Consider the following 22,922-nt stretch of genomic DNA (forward strand, 5'->3'; position numbering starts at 1 on the left):
ATCATAAGTGTAAGTTCTTTGGCTACTCCACTTATGCTGTACTTTACATCCTCTATCCTGCAACACTCTATTTGTACTTCGTAATCCCCTCACTCTTCACCCATCCCTCTATACCCACCCCTCATCTGGAAACCATCAAAAAGCTCTCCATATCCATGATTCTGTCTCTGTTCTTCATGTTTGCTTAGTTTGTTTTTTAGATTCAATTGTTGACAATTATGTGTTTATTACCATTTTATTGTTCAGAGTTTTGATCTCCTTTTCTTGAATAAGTCCCTTAATATTTCATATAATAATGGTTTGGTGAACTCCTAATGATGAACTCCTTTAGTCTTTTCTTGTCTGGGAAGCTCTTTATCTGCCCTTTGATTCTAAATGATAGCTTTGCTGGGCAGATCAGTCTTGGCTGTAGGTCCATGTTTTACATGACTTTGACTATTTCTTGCCAGGCCCTTCTTGGCCTGCAAAGTTTATTTTGAAAAATCAGCTGACAGTCTCATGAGGACTCCCCTGTAGGTAACTAACTGCTTTTCTCTTGCTGCTGTTAAGATTCTCTCCTTGTATTTAATCTTTGGCATTTTAATAATGATGTGTCTTGGAGTGGGCCCCTTTGCATTCATCTTGTTTGGGACTCTCTGTGCTTCCTAGGTTTACATGTCTATTTTCTTCACCAAATTAGGTAGGTTTTCTTTCATTATTTTTTCAAATAGACTCCAATTTCTTGCTCTTTCTCTTCTCCTTCTGGCAACCCTAAGATATGAATGTTGGAACACTTGAAGTTGTCCCAGAGGCTGCTTATGTTAGCCTTGTTTTTTTTTTCTTTTTCTTCTTGTTGTTCTGATTGGTTGTCTTTTGTTTCCTTATGCACCAAATCAGTGATCTGATTCTCAGCTTTATTCACTCTACTGTTGTTTCCCTGTGAATTGTTCTTTATTTCAATTAATGTGTCTTTCATTTCTGACTGGATCTTTTTTATGCTGTTGAGGGCCTCAATGAGTTCCTTGAACATCCTCATGAGCAGTGTTTTCAACTCTGCATCTGAGAGATTGGTTATCTCCATTTTTAGTTCTTTTCTGGAGTTTTGATCTGTTCTTTCGTTTGGACCATGTTTTTTGTCTCTTCATTTTAGCTGCCTCCCAGTGTTTGTTTCTATGTATTAGGTAGAGTTGCCATGACTCCCTGTCTTGGTAGCGTAGCCTAAAGTAGTTGGTGTCCTGTAGGGTCCAGAGACACAGCCTCCTCTATAACCTAAGCTGGGTATTCAAGGTGTGCCCTTTGTGTGGGCTGAGCACACCCTCCTCTTGTAGTAGAGCTTTGATTGCTGTTGGCAGGTCAATGGGAGGAATTTACCCAGGCTAGTCAGTTGCAAAGATTGGCTGTGACCACTGACAACCAACCTCCACCCTCCACTCTACACAGCTGAAAGGGACAGGGAGGTAGTGCTCCGAAGTGGTCTGTAGCTGTCCATTGGGTGCAGAGGCCCGAGGGTTTACTGGGTAGTGCAGGTCAAGGTCAGCCCACCTGTGTTTTGCCTGGGCCACCCTGCCTGAGCCATAGAGCAACCTGAGATGGCTGCTTTTTGTGTGGGGTTTGGAGATTCCCAGGTGAAGCCAAGCTTCAATCTAGGCTGTCTGCTGCTAGTGCAAGGCCTGGGACCACTTAGCAAGAGGTATGGGGGCTGGGACTCAGCCCAGCTGTTGCTTGTTTGAAAGAATTTAGGAAGTTGTGAAGCTTCAACCAAGACCAGCAACTCATTTGGAAAAGCTACTGTTAACAGCTGTAAGTTGGGTGGGACAGAGCCTCAGGGGATCTCCAGGGCAGGGCAAACAGTGTTGGCCAGGTTGATGGAGTCTCAAATATGGCACCTGCCAGCTGGCTCTGTGGCTTTGCCCATCTTCCTGTCTGGGAGAAACCTGTCCCCCAGTTCTTGCCTTGATGTCAGCCACTTGGCAGCATAGGTAAACACAGCTCACCTCCTCATACAACCACATAAAAATTACAACTAAATTATAGAACCACCATCACTCAAAATCAACAGAAATAGAGCTGAATGCAAGTCTGACAACTATGGAATTAAAGAAAATACATCCATCCAGAATGGTAAGAGGGACAGCCGTGGCATGGGCTCGTCCCACATACATGTATGCAGATAAAAATTGGGAGGGACATCTTGGGAGCGAGGAGTCCCAACCCCACACCAGACCCCCAATCTAGGGGACCAGTGCCAGGAAAATAAGTTCTCATAACTTCTGGCTGCAAAAACCAGCAGGGATTGAGTCAGTGGAAGAAATTTGTAGAGTCCCAAGTAATTCCTCTTAAAGAACCCACACATGGACTTACTTAGACTCACTCCCTCTGAGCTCCAGTACCAGGGTAGCATCTTCCTGTGGCATACGAATGTTTTTCTGATTTCTATCATCCTTTCCATATTTATTGACTAGAATTTTTCTGTAAAGACCTCCCTCTTTCTATATCCCTTTTTTTTTTAAACTATCAATAGGTATTTGTGGATTCTTTATATGGGCATATCATAATCTATTATTCTTTTTGATGCTCAAATTATCCTGAATTTATCCTGTAAAAACCTCTTTAAGCCATCTCCTTATTCCTTCTGAAATAATGTGGTATCTGAGAAGACAAGATACCACTAGACAGCAAACAGAATTCAAGACCTAAATAATTAAACCACACAATGAAAGGCAACTCAGTAAGACCGCCCCACACAGCTTCTTGTTCTTCCAGGTCTTACTCAATCTCTCTGTAATGGCATCACCACTATCAACTTAATTATTCAAGCCAGAAACCTCAGAATAATCCTCAACCCTCCCTTTCTCTCACTACTAGTTTAAGAAGGGTGGTCAGAGGACTGGAACACTATCATGCCTTGCTATGAACTATGTGTTTACTGTTTATACTTCTTTCCATGACCATTTTATTATTTTTAAAATGTTAAAGTATTGTTTAAAATACATAAAAATAAGGAGATTGGGCTCATCAACTTTTAAAGGCAATCCAACCATCTATCTCGAGGTTTCAACATAACTTACTGTACTTTTTCTAGATTCAGACCATTAGTTCAATTGCTGTAACTGACAGTGGTTCCTGGTATTTTATTTTAAAATCTCAGAGCTGGCAGGGCCATACAAGTGACTTAATCCAAACATCCATGCAATATTTGAGTGTCCGTTACAACTCCAACAACTTGTTATTCAGGATATACTGAAACTATCTGTACAAAGAAAAAAATTCCCTACCTTCCACGTTGTGTTCATACAACTTTGTTACAAAACTGTGCCTTATGTTACAGTGCCTAAGTTTATCTTCTCTAGTGTTCAGTCATTGGTCACAGTTCTACACCTTGAGTCACAAAGAAATTATGTTCTTCTTCCATATAAGTAAAATAGGACTCACAGGGGAAGTATGCTTATACCCTACAGTTAAAACCTCAGAAAACTGAGGTTTAGTCTTAAAATAGCTTAATTCCATTTAGTAACTAACTATAGATCTGTCACTTATGAATATACCTAAATTTGCATAGAAAATCATTATGTTTTCAGTAGCAAACTAAAGTACGTAGAGCCTATATCAAACTTTCCTATTTCAAGATTGGGAAACGAAGAAACAACAGCTCATAAGCCTAAGATTTAGAAACAAGTCCATATTCAACTTACCTGTGTAGTCAGTTTTCTATATTTCAAATCCATTCCTTTTAGTTTATACACTAGAGTATGCTTTCCCCAATGATTTTATTTGCCTTGCTCCAAACCTGTTCTACTTCTCTTCCTACAATGTGACATTTGTCAAAAGTAAAGAGGTACTATGACTTTATACAACAGCAGGATTACATTTTCTACTCTGTTTTTCAATACATGGTCTAAATGATACAGTGAATACCTGTTTCATCTGCCCAAGTCCTATACCTGAACATGTGTTTTTCAAGATATCACCTCCCCCTACCCATTCAAATGCTTATAACAAGGACAACCATATTTACATAACCACATCCTATCCAATAAACACAGTTCACTTTACCAAACCTGAAAAATATTATGAAATGGCCCATTTGCAATCAACAAGTATTTACAGTACTATTTATCCTGTACTAGCAAATATAGGCAAGTCTCTCATAGCATAGAGTTTTACAACATAACGTGGCTATAACATCATTGACTAATTGGAGGGAAAAATCACCACAACAAAGGCATTATTATAATGCAAACTGGATGAGCACAGGATAAATAAGAAAAATAATAATTGCACACAAAGAATAGGCACAGAAGATTAAGTGTCTGGGTGTTCTTCTGGAACAGAACTGTTTTGTTTACCCAAGCATTTCTTTTATGCTTTTGTTCAGCACTGGCAGTAGTAACAAACAGTACTGCAAGCAAAACTGCTTGGTCAAGGACAAAGGTGAGAGGGGAATCTAAGAACTTTCTGAGTGGACTAAATGGAAAAGAAGGAAACATTTGGTTTTTTCCTATTAATTTTAGTCAACATATTTATTACTTTTAGATTATACCTATAAAAATACTTATAGCAAGTCCTACAGAAACCTTATAGCCCACTTCCCCATTGAAATACCTGTTTTTACAAGGGATTTTTCACAAGAGACTTCTCAGAAACATAACCAAGACACTACAGCAAACACACATATGGAGTGGGGCAAAAGTAGGTTTACAGAAGTTCATATGGAAAATAATATAATAATTAATAAATAATACAAGAATAAACTGTTTTACATACAACTGTAAACCTACTTTTGCCTCACCCTGTATTTAAGAAAATTATCTATTAACAATCCTAAATTCTTTTTAAAAATGTGAATTAGCATAACTGGGCACTGTAGAAGTAGGAAATCATTAATGACTGAACATGTGACATTTATTTAATAAATATATTAAAGTACATGTAACTTATATGGCCTTGTGAGAAGCTGAAAACTTCCTGTACATGCTTTATCTTATTATGGTATACAAAAAGAAAATGTGGGATGAATTCATTTTACAGATGAGAAATTTGAAGTGTTCAGAGAGATTACATAAATTGCCCAAGCTCATAAAGCTAATATACTGTATATAAGATGTCGATCTCATATCTAATAATGTTATTAGAATAAAAATTAGTAAGAAAACATAACAGAGAAACACTAGACACATTCTCATTTAAAATTAGAAGGCAAAAATATCTCAACACTGCCATTATTAAAAAGTTAGTTGTAGCCCTGGCTGGTGGCTCAGTTGGTTGAAGCGTCACCCTACTCACCAAAAAAGGTTGTGGGTTCGATTCCCAGTAAGGGCACATACCTAGGTTGCAATTTCAATCCCCCATAGGGGTACATAGAGAAGATGGCCAATCAATGTTTCTCTCTCACATCGAGGTCTATCTGTTTCTTTCTTTCTCTCTCTCACAAATCAACAGACATATCCTCAGGTGATGATTAGAGAAAGAAGCTAGTTTGTGAAGTTACAATCAATGCAGTAACATAATATTTTCTAATGTTGACGTAGTAGAGAGGAATTAATAAAACTTAGTATTTGTAAGTTATATAAATATCTACCTAGAAAATCCAAGAGAGTGAACTAAAAGTGTTTAGAACCAATAAATATAAATGTATGAAATTACAAACTGAAAATAAGTACCTTAAAAATATATTAAGGTTCATAAATGCAGTAAAAAGTTGTTATCTAAGAGGGGAACAGCAGAAACTTTACAGTTATTTGTGCACTCACCATGGTACATTAATCAGAACTCTTTAAACTATCTCTATTTTGGAGTATATTTTTTAAAATTCTATAACAAATAGTTAACAATTTTTTTTAGTGTAAGTATGTGACAAATATTGCACAAGACCAACTGATACACAAACTTGTACATAAGACTATTAAAATAAAGTAAATTACCTAGTAATAAACAATATATGTGCTCTATATGAAGAAAACTATAAGACTTTATCAAGACTGATAAAATTCAAACTGAGAAAAATATAACCATACTCCTGAGTATGGAGTGTAAGTAATCTACATATTTAATATAACTTGAACCCAAGTCAAAAAATATTTTTTAGCCCTGAGTGGTGTGGCTTAGTTGGTTGGGCATCATCCCACAAAGCAAAAGGTTACCAGTTGGATTCTCAGTCACGCCTGGGTTGCGAGTTTGGACCCCAGTCAAGGCAAGCAGTCAATGTTTCTCTCTCACATCAATGTTTTTATCCCTCTCTTTCTCCTTCCCTTCCTCTCTCTTTAAAAGAAATAAATAAATAAAATCTTTTTAAAAATATTTTTTAAACTATGAATTGTTCATTTTTAAGTTTACCTATAATAAATGGACAAGAGAAAGTATAATTTGTTTAAAAGAAAAATAATGAAAATGTGTGATCTTACAGGTACTATAAATACATAAAACTTAACAGAGAAGTATCACAGGACTGAACAACTGATCTATGGACTTAGAGGGAAAGTCCAGAGGTAAACACCAGGTATACATGAGAACTTAGGGTAATGATGGTAAAAGTAGCATTTCAAATCAACTGTGACAAAATTATTCAACAGTAGTAAAAGGACTAAAAAATACAGTTCCATACCCTGTTATGTTTCACTGAGTCACTTCTGACTCTGGGCAACCCTGTGAAGGAGGAACACCCATAATGTCCTGTCCTCCACAGCCCTGTTTAGCTCCTATAGATTCATGCCTATGGCTTCTTTTAGGGAGTCAATCCAACTCATATTTGGCCTTCCTCTTTTCCTGCTCCCTTCTATTTTTCTCAGTATTGTTGTGTTTTCCAAAGAACCAGGCCTTCTCATGACGTGCTTGAGGTAGAGCCTTCGGCTTTGTCATTTTTGCCTCCAGCAATGTTTCATGCTTCACATGCTCTAGGACCCACTTGTTTGTCTTTCTGGTGGTCCAGGGTATCCACAGAGCTGTCCTCCAACACCAAATTTCAAATGCATAGATTTTCTTCCCCATCAACCTTCTTCACTGTCCAACTTTCACATCTGTACATAGTAACTGGGAATACAAGGGTGCATGTGAATGACCTTAACCTTGGTCTCTATTGCCACATCTTTACTCTTACTGATCTTTCTTAATTTTTCCACTGTGGCCCTTCCAAGTCTCAGCCTTCTCTAGATTTCTTGGTTGCGGTCTCCATTTGAAATCAAATAAATTTAAGATTAAATAAAAATATAACTGCAAATAATTTTTAAACCCATAAAAATGTTAGAACATAAGAAATTTGCATCATGGAGGTAAGTCAGAAGCAATAAAAGAATGACAGATTTGACTACCATTAAAATATCATAAATGTAAAAATAGACAAATAAAACATCAATAAAAAGAGTTAATATCCCAATAAACAAAGCACTTTACCAAACACTTTTAAAAGAAAAGTCTGATAGGAAAATAGGCAAAATATGGGCAAAGCAAAAAGAAATTAATTAATGAATAAATAAGAAATGTAAATGTAAAAATTAATGAAACAAGTGTAAATAAAACCATGATTCCACATTTCTTATAAAATTTGTAAAGGTTAAAGAAAATAATAATAAAACATACTGATCGAATAAGTGGCAAACTTTACTTCTGTTCATTATGAATGAGATTATAAATTAGTTCAAACTTTCTAAGAAAAAACTTGGCCTTTATATATCAAAAATCTTAAAAACTGATCCAGCAAATCCATTTCTAGAATTTTTTCCTATGGATGTCATGAGATCAAGTTGTAGTAACAAAATTTTAATTGCAATGAAAAACTAGAATGTAAAAGTAAGATGTAAATTATTTTTAAAAAGATGTCACACCACAATACAATAAATACACAAATCAAAACTTAATGCAAAGATTAGAAAGATGTCTAATGACATGGAATATACATAATCTAACGTTGAGGGAATGAAGCCAAGTTTCAAAACAAGAGGCACAATATAATCTGATTTAAAGCATGCCTATAAAAATGTCTGGGTGGCCAAAATAAGGTGAATTTTATTTTCTTTTTATAACTTTTTTGTGTTTAATGTAATTGATACTTACTATTCTTATAATTTAAAAAAACATTGTTTCTTTTTTATTTTTATTGGTTTTGGAGAAAGATGAGAGAGAGAGAGAGAGACATCAATTTGCTGTTTCACTTACTTATGCATTTATTGGTTGATTCTTGTATGTGCCCTGACCAGGGAGTGAACTCACAATCTTGGTATATTGGGACAACATTCTATCCAACTGAACTACTCAAGCCAGGGCCTTAAGTTTATTTTTTAAGTAGCAGCTGACAACAAGGAAAGAGTAAAGGAAAACAACATAGGCAGATAAACACTAAAAACATAGTTATTTAGTCCAGGAGCCAACACATACATACATTATATATAAGTTAGGCAATATATTTTAGAATGATTTTCACCCGTAATGATTAAAATGAAGGCTTGGTGAAAAAAAAGTGAACCAGGTACCGAAAAAAGTTAGTAACCTGGAACCATATACACATATATGTTTCTAAGACATTCCAATCCATTATAAAAGTGAAAGTTAGTATCAGATGCACTCAAGAGTTTAAATTTTATAAACCACAAGATAGTCAAAATAATCTTGAAAAGAGTAAAGCCAGAGGGTGCACTCTTCCTAATTTCAAAACTTACAAGAACCCTAGAGTGATCAAAACAATGTGGTAATGACATGAAGACAGCCATACAGACCAATAAAATAGAATAAAGAATTCAGGAAAAAACCTTTACATATATGGTCAAATGATTTTGACAAGCATGCCAAGGCTATTGAATGGAGGAGAAATCATCTTTTCAACAAGTGGTTGAAAAGTGAATATCCACATGCAAACAAATGAAGCTGAACCATTACCTAACACCATATAAAATATACAAAAATTAAGTCAAAATGGACCCATGACTGAAATGTACATATAACAAAGGCTTCATGACACTGGATTGAGCAGTGATTTCTTGAACATAAAACCAAAAGCATAGGAAACAAAGGAAAGAACAGATTAGACTTCATAAAAATTTTTAAATTTTGTGCATCAAAAAACAATATCCACAGAATGGGAGAAAATATTTGCAAATCATATATCGCATAAGGGTTTTAATATCCAGAATATATAGAGGACTCCAAAAATTCAACAACAAAAAAACTAGACCACCATTTTCAAAAATGGGCAAAAATGGACCTTGGTAGACATTTCCCTAAAGAACATATGCAAGTGGCCAAAATAAGCACATGAAAAGATGCTCAACATCACTAATCATCAGAGAAATGAAAATCAAAACTATGAGATACTACTTCATACCCATTAGGATGGATACTTAAAAAAAAAAACCCAGAAGATAGTCAATAATATTCTAATAACTCTGTATGGTACAAGAGGGGTACAAGATTTATCAAGATGATCACTTAGTAAGTTAGATAATGTCTAATTACTGGGGTATACACCTGAAATTAATATAATATTGTATGTCAACTGTAATTTAAAAATAAAAAAGTGATTTAAATGTTTAAAAAAAGAGTAAAAAAGAAGCCAAATTGAAAAAAACAAAAAACAAAAACATCCAACACCACCACAAGCACTGGTAAGTCTTTGTGACCTTAGGTTAGATAATGGTTCTGCTTATGACAGAAACACAAGCAACAAAAAGAAAAACAGATACACTGGACTACATCAAAATTTAACCTTTGTGCTATACACACTACCAACAAGAAAATGAAAAGACAATCCTAAGGGTCAGAAAAACACTTGCAAATCATCTATCTGATAAAGGTCTAGGGCCTAGTATTCAAACTATATAAAGAACTCCTACAACTCAATAATAAAAAGATAAATAACCCAATTTAAAATAAGCAAAGAATTTGAATACATTTTCCCAAGTAGATATACAAATGGTCAATAAGCACATGAAAAGATGCTCAACATCTTTAACTATTAGGGAAATGCAAATCAAAACTATAATGAGTTACCACATAATACTCCTAGGAATGGCTACATTTAAAAAGAAAGAAAGAAAAATAAGTGTTAGCAAGGCTATGGACAAACTAGAACCTTCATGCACTGCTGGTGGCAATGCCAAATGGTTCTGCTGCTATGGAAACAGTTTGATGGTTAGTCAAAAGTTAATTAGAGTTACCATATGATCCAGCAATTCCACTACCAGGTATATACCCAAAGAATTAAAAGCAGGGACTCAGATACTTGTACACAAATGTTCACAGCAGCAGTATTCATAATAACCAAAAAGTGCAAACAACCCAAATGTCCATCAACTGATGAAAATGTAAACAAAATAACACACATCCTAAATCATGGATGAGACGTGAAAACATATTGAGAAAGAAGCCAGTCACAAAAGACCCCATTTGTATGATTTCTTTTTCAAAAAAAATTTTTAATTGATTTTGAGACAGAGAGAAACATTGATCCGTTGTCCCACCTATTCATGCATTCACTGATTGCCTCTTCTATGTGCCCTAATCGGAGATCAAACCTGCAATCTTGGTGTATCAGGACACCACTCTAATCAACTGAGCTACCTGGCCAGGGCCATGATTTCATTTAAATGAAATGTCCAGAGTAGGTGAATCCAGAGGCAGAAAACAGATTAATGGTTGCCTAGGGCTGGAGAGAAAGAAGAATTATTGCTAACGGGTATAGGGTTTCTTTTAGGGAAGACAAAAATATTCTAAATTAGGTTGTGGTGATGGCTGCACAACTCTGTGAATACACTAAAAGAGTGAACTATAAATTTTAAGTAGGAACATAATTCTTGCAAGGTATTACTAATATTTTCTCCATAAAAACAACAGATTTAATTTATCTACTTAGTACACCACAACTAAAAATCAGAACTACTTTTCAAACACTTAAAAATAAATAACTAGTGGCAGATGTTATCTTACATTCCAAAACATTTCATGGATAATTATAGTACAGAATTTCACTAAGGAAAAATGTACTGTATTCTAACTGAAAACTAGCAGGCATACTTAAACTCAGTGAGTTCAGTTACACAAAGTGCAATAGCAATAGAGCGAAAACATATGATCAAAGTCAAAATAAAGTTAGTAAGTAGTATGATTGATTAGTATTTTTGGCTTGCACTGAAAACTTCAAGTACTTAAAGAACATCTGAATCACCTGTTAGGTCTTCTCTCTCCCCACCAAAAGATCCAGAAGAAATATAAAATTCAGAAGTATGAGAAGTATGTGCTACTTTGACAGATTTCCTTATGTTTTTCGCTTACGCACTTCCAAGTCTAGCCCATGTCACAATCCTAAAGAGGATCTGCAAAGGTCAGCTAGTCTTGGCTAAAATAGGACAATAGTAACTTTCAGCTCCAGGATATCTAGTTTAAATTCTCAAGCAGAGCTGAACTCAGTTGTACGAAAATAGATTTTCAGACAAAACTATTTGTGTACTTCTTCAGCTTAGAACTCCTGTTGAGCATAAAGTACGTTTATGAAGAAAGACTTATGTTTAGCAGTACTTGAAACTTTTTTTAAGTCTCTTCAAAATTAGCAAAATACATCATAATTGTCTTATAGTTAATCGTGTGCCTGCTGACCTGTCATGAATGATTGCCCCTGCTGAACACACAAAGTTACACAATTCCATTGGCAGTAGAAGGGGCTCCAGCTAGTCTATGAAGGTAACCCCAAAGATGAATACAACTGAGATAGGTGACAAAGAACAAGGCCAAAGCCAGAATCAGTACAAAATACAAAGAGCAAGACAAAAGGGGGAAGAAATGAAAAGACTGCGTGGAAGGAGGTAGGTGCTACACAGGGAAGGAGAGGAAGAAAGACCAAAGCCAAGCAACAGGAAGTGGAGAGATCATGTAAGAAAGAGTAAAAGAGAACTAAGAGGGTCAGAGCTAAACCACTGGTTCAAGCCAGAATACATCAAGAGCATCAATCATTTGTGACAGGAACAAAGTGTAGCAGCAGTATTAAAGTGGGCATAAAGAAATATGATCAAAGTAAGTATAAAGATGTAAAACATAATAATGACTGCAATTTTAAACATCCACATGGCACTTAAACTTTTTATCCCAATCAGTAATCTGAAATACATAGGACTATGTGGGGAAGGAAAATGTAAAGTAAAATTTGTAAAGTAACCAAACACTTTTAACTTTACAATGTATTTAACCCCCAAGGCTTAAATATGTCATTACTATATCTATTCCCATTTCTTCCTTACAGATAAGTTTTGGTTTTAGAGTTTTTCTGTGAGTGCAGCCTTTTTAGAAGACATAAGATTAGACCTCAGAAGTGCCTGAAGCCCAGGCCTGTTAAGAGATATCCCTGGGAAACTGACCTCCACTTCACCAGTCTTCCAGTATTGCACTGGGGTTTTTAGGAGTAACCTCTGCTTGGGCATGGTGATTAGTCTCTAGAAAGAAGCCAGAGGAATAAAAATCCCTGTTTATATAGCAAGGGAGTTTCTCTTGCTTCATGAAGATTTGCTCCTTGCCAGTGGTATCACCCACAGCAAATATCCTGTGAGGAACTTTGGGGACATGGGAAGTTCTGCCTGTATCTGAGAAGCTGCGTGCAGAAACAGATGTAAAGGACATTTATTGCACTGCTTTTTAGAACGTAAAAAATGAAAGCCTAAATGTTCTTCAATTGGATCAGTATATTACATTATATCATAAAACAGAAGATGAGCTGATGAAATGAATTACATTATGTCCTGACAATGATCTCCAAAACAAAGGAACTGAAAAAAGGAAAGCACAGAATTTTATATATATATATATATATATATATATATATATATATCATGCAATTTGTGTTTAAAGATGATGACATATAGACCTTTCTAATAAATTAAAACATATAACCCAGCAACCATTAAAGAAATGATTGCTAAGTGCAACTTCATAAATATCAGGGTTGCACATGAAAAATAATACCATAATATCATATGTCAACTATATTCTAATAAAAATAATTTTTAAAAAGAAAAATACCATTAATAAAGCCAAAAGATGACTATCTGCACAAACTAGAAAACACACACACACACACACACACAAAATTGGTGGACAGCTTGAGAAGAGGAAATAAATGGATGGTGAAGAATGGGGTTGTGAGACTTAGGTTTTCACTTCCTCAGCATATTTACATTTTTTCCATATGTATGTATTATCTGCTCAAAATGAATGAAATATTAAAATAAATTTTAAAGTCTACCCATACATATATATGCTTTTATATGCATATACACAATTAGCAGCTAACAAACGATTATCCCTAAAGAGGAAGACATACTTTCCTGGAAACCCTTATGTACTGTTTGAATTTTTTATCATGAGAATATATAAACCTTATAATTCAATCTATTTTATAATAAAAATACAGTTGCTGTAAGCATATAACTTTTGACCCTAAAATTCCACTTCAAGAACTTGATACTACATTGGAAAACTACAAAAATATTTTCTAGGAGGTCCTTTGCTAACTGTAATGGTTAAAATTTAGAGACTACTTAAATGTTGTCTGTCACTGGAAAAAAATGGTTAATTAGATATGTATTTACATGCATATATAATATATCTGTAATAATTAAAACTGATGACTTTGAGCTACATGTAGCAACATGAAAATATGCATAATATCCTTGAATGGAAAAAATGTAAGATCATTGTAGATTTCATTAATCTATACTTATATCCACAGATTTATCTGGAAAGACAATGAAGAAATAATTGTTACCTATTAGTACAGTTAAGACTTCTAGTTTCTGTATATATTTCTGGACTATGAATTTTTTTACAATGAACATGAATCATCATTTTCATAATCAGGAATAAAAGCTATTTTCTTTAAGAAAATGAGAACTTCTCACAGAGCATGGAATAAATAAATAAATGGTATCTACAGATTAAGCTTCAGTAATAGAGCCAATGTGAAACAAAAGATGGAAGTCAAGTTTTTCATTACTTAACTCTGAATGATAAGGCTAGCCATGAAAGTACTAAAACATTTTGGATAAAATCTACAAAAGCTCTAGTGTCAAAAAAATCTTCAGCCGAACTGTTCTTTTGTTTAAATTCTTAATCTGAATACCCTATTATCTCCCTTGCTCTCTGTGTGGCATATGGTGCTGCCTACCACTCTTTCTGGAAATACTCTCTCCACAGTGGTTAGGATAGTATCTACAAAGTCCTAATTTTTCTCCTTGCTGCTATGCACAGCCAATAAGCTACACACTACACAATTCCTGTTGCACAGTGTGGTGACCCTGGATTTTCTCCTCCTTCAGGACTCAATTTCTGGGCCTTGGGGATAGACATCTCTTTCTCTACATTCCACCCTGGGTCCTCTTCCCACTCTACACACTATCCCTTAGTCAAGACCACTTGAAGCCATTACTTCAAGTACTTGGTAAAACCAAGTCCAGCTCTCTCTCTTGAACAGTAGATCCGTATATACACCTAATGGACATTTCTTCTTAGATGTCTAATAGGTACCTAAAATCCAGTATATCAAAACTTAATTTATCATATTCCCCCTCAAACTTGCTCCTCTTCCTGTTCTGGCTATTGATGTGAGGGGCAATATCTGAAGCCAGAAACCTAGGCATTATCCTTAGTTCTTCTTACTTCTCTTCTCTCACATCCAAAAATTCAGCAAGTCCTATCATTCTCTCTGTCACTTCCCTAATTCAAGCCACGAGCATCTCTCACCTGAATTAACTAATACACTCTTCTGACCCCAGTACCCTACAGCCATTCTAATTGTATTGCCAAGAAATGTTTTTAAGTGATAAATCAAGTTGTTACTGCCTATTTAAAATCTTGTAAATGGTCTCCACTGTCTTCAGAATAAAGTATGAGGTCCAGAGACCAGGATTTACAAGACCCCACTTACTTCTCCTACTTTAATTTTTACACTTTTCACACCACTCACCTATCACTCCTCTATAGGATCTGGCACTGAAATTCTTTCAATTCCCTCACCATGCTATCTTTCCTTCATATCTTTTTAAATGCTACTCAGTGGGGGTTCCAAAAAATACTGGAGAGACCTTTAGTCTCCCCTATACAACATACAAACTCCCAAAATTACCTCAAGTAAACAATTTAACATTTGTTTACTATACATCATCCAACTCCTATCACACTCCCTTTTTAATCAAGCTGTACCCCTTCCTATACTATATGAAGAAATTCTGAAACCAGATGCTACCCTTCCAGCCTCTACTTTAACTCCTGCACTAAACCCCACTCACTCTTATTTACTGCCCATTCATTTGGGTAGCTTCTAAATACCTCTCAAGTCATAACTGAAAGATCATCCTTAAGCCTGCAAGAGCAGATTAGGTACCCCATGGCAACCCATAATTTTCCCTATCACAGCTCTATCCCACTATATCATAACCCATTTACTTGCCTGTGCTCCTCAAAAGTCTTAAGTTCCCTAAGAACTTAGACCATGGGATATTCACTGCTGAATCACTCATATCTGGCATAGAACTAGGTATATTATAGACATTTGGTAAACAGCTCTCAAATAAATTACAAATATACAAATTTACCCCTCCCCCAAATAAAAACTACAGCTAAAAAGAAACTATGATGAAATGTAAATATTTACATGATTAAACTTTATCTGAAACAAATTACATATATGCCTTACTTTGTGCTTGACATTTTCTTGGAAACTATGTATGAACAGAATTTTTTTGCAAAGTCACATGATAAATACACCAGGAGAAATCGTGTACTTAAAGAGATTCTTTCATAAAGCAAAAAAAGCTGCAAACACATTTATCAATTCTATATGAATTTAAAGTTGATATATTTGTCTTCCTTAAAGCAAAAGCCTTATAAAAAATAATTTCTAGTGCCTACCTCCTCTTTCTACGAAAACATGACTTGCTTAATATAAGCCATAATACCAATGATGGTCAAGTCTTGGGATTTTTAATCCCTTTAGTTCTCTAGTCAAGGTATAAACTCAGGTGTATAGAAATATCCAGAGTAGGCTCTGCATCGTGATGTAAAGAATTCCTCCCTTAGGATGATTATTTGTTAGAATTCATGGGCTATATTAAAGTAACAGATTTTAAAGAGCTTGTCCAGAGAGATGAGTAACTGAATTACCTTGAGTAATAGTTAACCTAAATAATTTTTTATTTACATAAAGAAAGTAAACTTCAAGTATGAAATGATCATGGATTTAAACAAAATTAAATGCTAACTCTGGTTAAGAAACTAATAATATTTTCCTTAAGTTTAGAAATACAGGTTTGATTTTCATTTAAACTGATTTAAAAGAAATATTTCAAAAAATACTTTTTTCTTTGTAGTGGCTCTATTATTCAAATACACAAGTCTTTTTTAAAAAATATATTTTATTGATTATGCTATTACAGTTATCTCAATTTTTCCTCTTTTGCCCCCCTCACCCAGCTCCCCCAACTCCCTCAAGCAATCCCCACCATTGTTCATGTCCATGAGTCATGAGTATAGATTCTTTGGCTACTCCATTTCTTATACTATACTTTCCATCCTCTATCTTGTAACTATCTATTTGTACTTCTTAATCACCTCAGCTCTTCACTCATTCTTATACTCACCTCCCATCAGGCAACCATCAAAATGCTTCCCATATCCATGATTCTGCCTCTATTTTTCTTTGCTCTTTGTTTTTTAGATTCAATTGTTGGTAGATATGTATTTATTGTCATTTTACTGTTCAGAGTTTTGATCTCCTTTTTCTTAAATAAATCCTTTTAACATTTCATATAATAATGGTTAAGTGATGATGAACTCCTTTAGTTTTTTCTTGTCTGGGAAGCTCTTTATCTGCCCTTTGATTCTAAATGATAGCTTTGCTGGGCAGATCAGTCTTGGCTGTAGGTCCATGTTTTACATGACTTTGACTATTTCTTGCCAGGCCCTTCTTGGCCTGCAAAGTTTATTTTGAAAAATCAGCTGACAGTCTTATGAGGACTCCCCTGTAGGTAACTAACTGCTTTTCTCTTGCTGCTGTTAAGATTCTCTCCTTGTATTTAATCTTTGGCATTTTAATAATGATGTGTCTTGGAGTGGGCCCCTTTGCATTCATCTTGTTTGGGATTCTCTGTGCTTCCTGGATTTGCATGTCTATTTCCTTCGCCAAATTAGGTAGGTTTTCTTTCATTATTTTTTCAAAGAGATTTCCAATTTCTTGCTCTTTCTCCTCTCATTCTGGCACCTCTATGATGCGAATGTTGGAATGCTTAGAGTTATCCCAGAGGCTGCTTATACTACCCTCGTTTTATTGGATTCTTTTTTCATCTTGTTGTTCTGATTGGTTGTTTCTTGCTTCCTTATGTCCCAAATCAGTGGTTTGATTATGGGCTTCATCCACTCTACAGTTATTTACCTGTAAATTGTTCTTTATTTCAATTAACGCGTCTTTCATTTTTGACTGGATCTTTTTTATGCTGTTGAGGGCCTCAATTAGTTCCTTGAACATCCTTATAAGCAGTGTTTTGAATTTTGCATCTAGTAGATTGCTTATCCTCATTTTGTTTAGTTCCTTTTCTGGAGTTTTGATCTGTTCTTTCATTTGAGCCATTTTTCTTTGTCTCTTCATTTTGGCTGCCTCCTTGTGTTTGTTTTTATGTATTAGGTAGAGCTGTTATAACTCCCTGCCTTGGTAGCATGGCCTAATATAGTAACTGCCCTGCAGGGTCCAGAGGCACAGCCTCCTCTGTCACCCAAGGCGGGTACTCGAGATGTGCCCTTTGTGTGGGCTGAGTACACCCTCCTGTTGTAATAGAGCCTTGATTGCTGTTAGCAGGTCAATGGGAGGGATTTACCCAGGCAAGTCAGTTGCAAGGATTGGCTGTGACCACTGACGACCAACCTCCACCCTCCATAGCTTCAGCTATGCAAGGACAGGGTGGTGGTGCTCCAACATAGCCTGTAGCTGTCTATAGGGTATACAGGCTCTGGGGTTTCCTGGGTTATGCAGGCCAAAGTCAGCCCCCGCATGCATTTTGCCCAGGCCACCCTACCTGAGCTATAAAGCAATCTGTGATGGCAGCTACTTTTGCTGGGCTTAAAGATTCCCAAGTGAAACCAAGCTGTGAATCTAGGCTGGCTGCTGATAGTGCCAGTCCTGGAGCCACTTAGCAAGACGTATAGGGGCTCACTGAGGCCAGCTCTTGCTTGTTTGAGAGGATTTAAGAAGTTGTGAAGCATGAGCCAACACTAGCAATTCATATGGAAAAGCAGCTTGGGTGGCTCATAAGTTAGGTGGGATGGCGTCTCTGGGGATCTCCAGAATGGGGCAAATAGTGTTATATAGACTGATGGAGTCTGAGATATGGCACCAGCCTGCAGGCTCTGTGACTTTGTGGCTCTGCAGGAGGAGGGGTCAGAAAAGGACATTGGTCTCTGCCTACCTTTCTGTCTAGGAGGAAGCTGTTCCCCTGCTCTTGCCTCAATGCCAGACACTTTAGTTTCTCCCTGTATACCACTGGTGCCTTTCAAGTTGTTACCCCAGTGCTGGAGATTAGAGGGAGTGAGTCTGAGTAAGGCAATATGAGGTTCTTTAAGAGGAATTGTGTGGGACTCCAGAATTTTTTTCCATCGACAATTCCCACTGGTTTTTGCAGCAAGAAGTTATGGGGATTTATCTTCCTGGCACTGGTACCCTCGCTGCAGGGCCTGGTGTTGGACTGGGACTCCGCACTCCCAAGATATCCCTCCCAAATTTTTATCCACCACACATGAATGTGGAACCAACCTGTTCCGTGTCTCCACCCCTCCTATCATTCTGGATGAATGTGGTTCCTTTAATTCCATAGTTGTCAGACTTCCATTCAACTCAATTTCCAATGGTTCTGAGTGATGGCTGTTCTATATTTTAGTTGTAACTTTGATGTGGTTGTGTGAGGTGAGCTGTGTTTACCTATGCTACCATCTTGACCAAAAGTCCTCCCAGGTCTATTTTTGTTCTCCAATTAACAAAGTTTGCCTCTACTTTTGGTTTTGGTTTTGTTCAGTTCTGTTCCTGGTATCAACATAACTAGCTAATCAAACTTTGCTTTTCTTGGTATTTTCACAAGGTACTGCTTTTCTATTCTACTATAGTATGTTTAAGTTTTTAATTTTAGCAAGTTTAAAAGGAAGACTTTCAAATATGAATTTCAGGTATACTACAAATAAAAACGTACTAAATACCTGTCAACATTTAGCAACATGCCAGGAACTGAGGGGAACACAATTACTGCTCTAGAGGAAATTTACAGTATCTGTCTAACTCATAAACATTCACCAGAAAGACCCAAAGGACATATAAACATTACCACATATACACTGAAATAGTTACATAATACATCTATGAAGGACTATGTTTTGTAGGGTGATGAGTGAAGATGGAATTATCCAATGTATGTTAAGATAAAGTAGTTAGGATTTCCAAAGCTAAATGTTAGAACCTATTTCAGGTGAGGAAAAAATTGTCTAGTACAAGGTGCTGCCTGAGAAAAAGTTCAGAATGGTGGTCTGACTTGATGGAGGAGGAGTTGTATTATTCTGTATTTCAGAATCATTAGGATAGAACAGAGCGGGAACATTGTCCTAGTAATAAGAAAGGCTACTTGTGTCTTATACAAAAAGGACAAAAATCTTAGTACTTAACCAAAATCAAGGTAAAGACACTCAAAAGTAGTTCTCAACTGCTTTGAACAAGTTTGGTAATTTCTCAAAAATCTAAACATAGAATGAACATATGACCCAGTAATTCCATCCTTGTGTATATGCCCAAGAGAAATGAAAACATATATCCACACAACGACTAGCACACGAACGTTCACAGCAGCATTATTCCTAATAGCCGAAAAGTAGAGATAGCTCCTCTTGTGCTCTAGGATGGAGGTAACCACTGACACACCAGGACAATCTCCCTGCTCCTCCCCCTACCTGCTCCCCGCCCGTACTCCACAGCATGCCCAGCATGCCCATGGGACCGCCCCATTGCTCACAGACTGCGGACTACCAGCTGGCCCCAAGGCCCCAACACATCTGGAAGCAACAAGTACATCCAGCAGACCAAGCCCCTCACTTTGGAGCACACAATCACCCTGTGCCCTCTATACCTTTAGTACAAAAGAGCCCCTCCTGAGAAAGAAAACTCTGTTGCAGCCAGATTTCAACACATGAGAGAGGAATTTCATAATACTGGAATAAGGAGAACCATAGAAGGGGTGCTGATTGTACATGAGCACCAGCAACCCCATATGTTACCGCTACAGCTGGGAACAACTTTCTTCAAACTACCTAGTGGTGAACTTAACCCAGAGAAATGAAGTTGAAGGACTAAAACCCTTAATGACAAGCGATACTAGGTCATCAAGATGCAGTCTTGCAAGATTTGGTCATTGACAACTGCCTTAGTAAGTAGTAGAGACCAAATTTTGAGCCTCCTCCGTACCCATATATTCCAGCACATATTAAAAAACTGAAGGAATATTAAGTTGTTTCTACCGAACTTCGAGAGAAAGCCTTGCTTGCAGTCCCTAAAAATTAAAAGCTGGGCTGCACCACTGTTTGAATTACGTGGCAATGCACCAGGATATGGACCCATCATTTCTAGTCTCCTTCAACTTTTTGAGCAGGTTCACTTTTATATGATGTACAAATGAATTCCTGCTCAATGGAGAAGTGAAGGAAGCCGTCTACACAGTACAGAAGGAACATGACAGAAAAGGGTTGTCTTTTGTTTTATCTCTTTCCCAACCCCTAAATTGCCACCTGCCTTTTCTTGCTTGAATAATAAAGTTGATATGAAAAACTAGATAGTGGTGTACACAAATGTAATAATGTTTAATTTGTTTTTGTTTCTACTCATACATTTTGCACATTAAAGAAAGTGCAAAAAAAAAAATAGAAAAAATAAAGCAAAAAGAACTCAAATGTCCACAGACTGATGAATGGATTTAAAAAATGAGGTACACCCATACAATGTAATATAATTCAACCATAAAAAAGAATATATGCACAACATGGATGAACTCTGAAAACATTATGCTAAGTAAAACACACAAAAGACCACTTAGATAGTATATGGTTCCATTTATATGAACTGTCCAGCACAGAGAAATCCATAGAGACAGAAAACAGATTAATGGTTGCCAGGAGCTGGGAAAAAGGGGAATGCAGACTGACTACAAATAAACATAAGGCTTCTTTTGGAGGGAGGGGAATAAAAATGTTCTGGAATTAGACAGTGATGATAATTGCGCAGCCTTGTAAGTATCTGAAAAACCTGTGGTATGCACACTTTAAAAAGATGAACTGCCCTGACTGGTGTCGTTAAATTGGTTGGGCATTGTCTTGCAATGACAAAGGCCGCAGGTTTGATTCCCAGTCAGGGCACATGCCTAGGTTGTGGGTTCCGACCCAGGCAGGGGCATATGCAAGAGGCAACCAATCCGCATTTCTCTCTCTCACTTTCTCCTTCCCTCTCCCTCTCTCTAAAAATAAATACATAAAATCTTTCAAAGGGTGAATTTTACAGTATGCAATATATCTCAATTTTAAAAGGGGAGTTCGCAGCATTCTCTCTGCCATAACACACCTGAAGGACATAATTCCATTGGTAAAGGCACCTTGCTACAGCAGGGACTGGTTTTTGACTTTGACAATAACCACACTAAAGAATCTTAAGAATCACTGTACTAAAGGGCCTTCAAGTCTCAAGATCAAAATAACAGGTGAAAGTCAGTTTTTAGCGACAACATCAAGGACTTCCTTGAGGTAACAAGAGACAGCTAAAGACCGCCCCTCCCCCCCCCAAAAAATCATAGTAGTTTCTAAGTAACGAAGAGATGACCAAGGCCTACCTACGGTGGTATGAAGGAAAGGATTTACAAATTGTTCTAAAGGAGGAAAAGACAATAGGATTTTCATTCCCTATCAGCAGCTAAGCACAGAAAAAGAATAAGAAAAGAATAAAGAAACAATGAGGATTGGGTTCAACAACAAAAGGCACTACCAGAAAGATGACACCAGCCACAGGGCATAATATGTATTAATCAACACTGATTGGCATATACAGTTTCCAGCTTACATATGGATCACATTTCAAATGTTTGTAAACCATAATTCTGAACACATTTCCCAGAGAATTTTTGAAAAAGTAGTTAAGTTTGCAAATGGCCTAAAATAATTTATAATTTGTTATTATTTCTATTTTTCTAGCTGACATCCAGTATGCGAAAAGCCATTTCCCAACCTCCCCTCTCTTCACCTATCGGAGCACCACCAAGAGACATCACCCCTCCAATCTACTGCTGCCACCATCTCGGCCACATAGAAGAGACTGGCTCCCCACTCCTCATGTAGGTGAGGCTAAAGAAGAATCATCTGCTATCCAGAGCTGAGAACAAAATGGAGTTCTGCAATGGTAGTTTTACACATGAGAGTCTTAAGTCAGACAGTTGGATTTCAGAGGCTGCTTGTATTCTGACTTTCCAACATTCTTGTGCTGGAAAACTGCCACACAGACAATTAAAGGTGATCCATGCATGCTGATAAATTCATTCACATTATTAAATAACTGAGAACCTCATCGTGTCCAGTGGGTATAATGGAACATTTGTAGTGCATGTACTACATATACAGTAGGAGCTCAAAAATGCTGGCAAAGAAAAAGGAATGGGGAGGAAAGGCATGAGAAGAAAAAAATTTAATCTCACAAAATTTGCTGGGGAACAATAAAAAGAACCCTTCTTTTTCCCATTTCTGTGAGGGCACAAGAGAAATCACCCACTCTGTCCCATTCCTTTTGAAATACCCTTTCCGATGAGATCCTCCCATCTTCTAAGAGTCAAACAAAAATGCTGTCATCTTTGAGAGGCTTTTCCAGAAAACCTTAAGCAGTTGGGAGCGTCTATCTCTGTGTTCCAACAGCAACTTGT

General features: G+C 36.6%; 1 protein-coding gene and 1 pseudogene across 3 annotated transcripts in view; one reads left to right on the forward strand and one right to left on the reverse strand.

The window, feature by feature from the left end:
- The window catches only part of CDK8 (cyclin dependent kinase 8), a 132,083-nt gene that overhangs the window by 102,867 nt on the left and 6,294 nt on the right, over nt 1-22,922 (reverse strand). The gene's annotated exons all lie outside the window — the stretch shown is intronic.
- On the forward strand, nt 19,367-20,645 carry LOC129073441 (cleavage and polyadenylation specificity factor subunit 5-like; annotated as a pseudogene).

Source organism: Pteronotus mesoamericanus, unplaced genomic scaffold, assembly GCF_021234165.1.
Source record: "Pteronotus mesoamericanus isolate MK-2021 breed Mesoamerican mustached bat unplaced genomic scaffold, CSHL_Meso_final contig_41, whole genome shotgun sequence".
In the NCBI taxonomy this organism is placed as follows: Eukaryota; Metazoa; Chordata; class Mammalia; order Chiroptera; family Mormoopidae; genus Pteronotus; species Pteronotus mesoamericanus.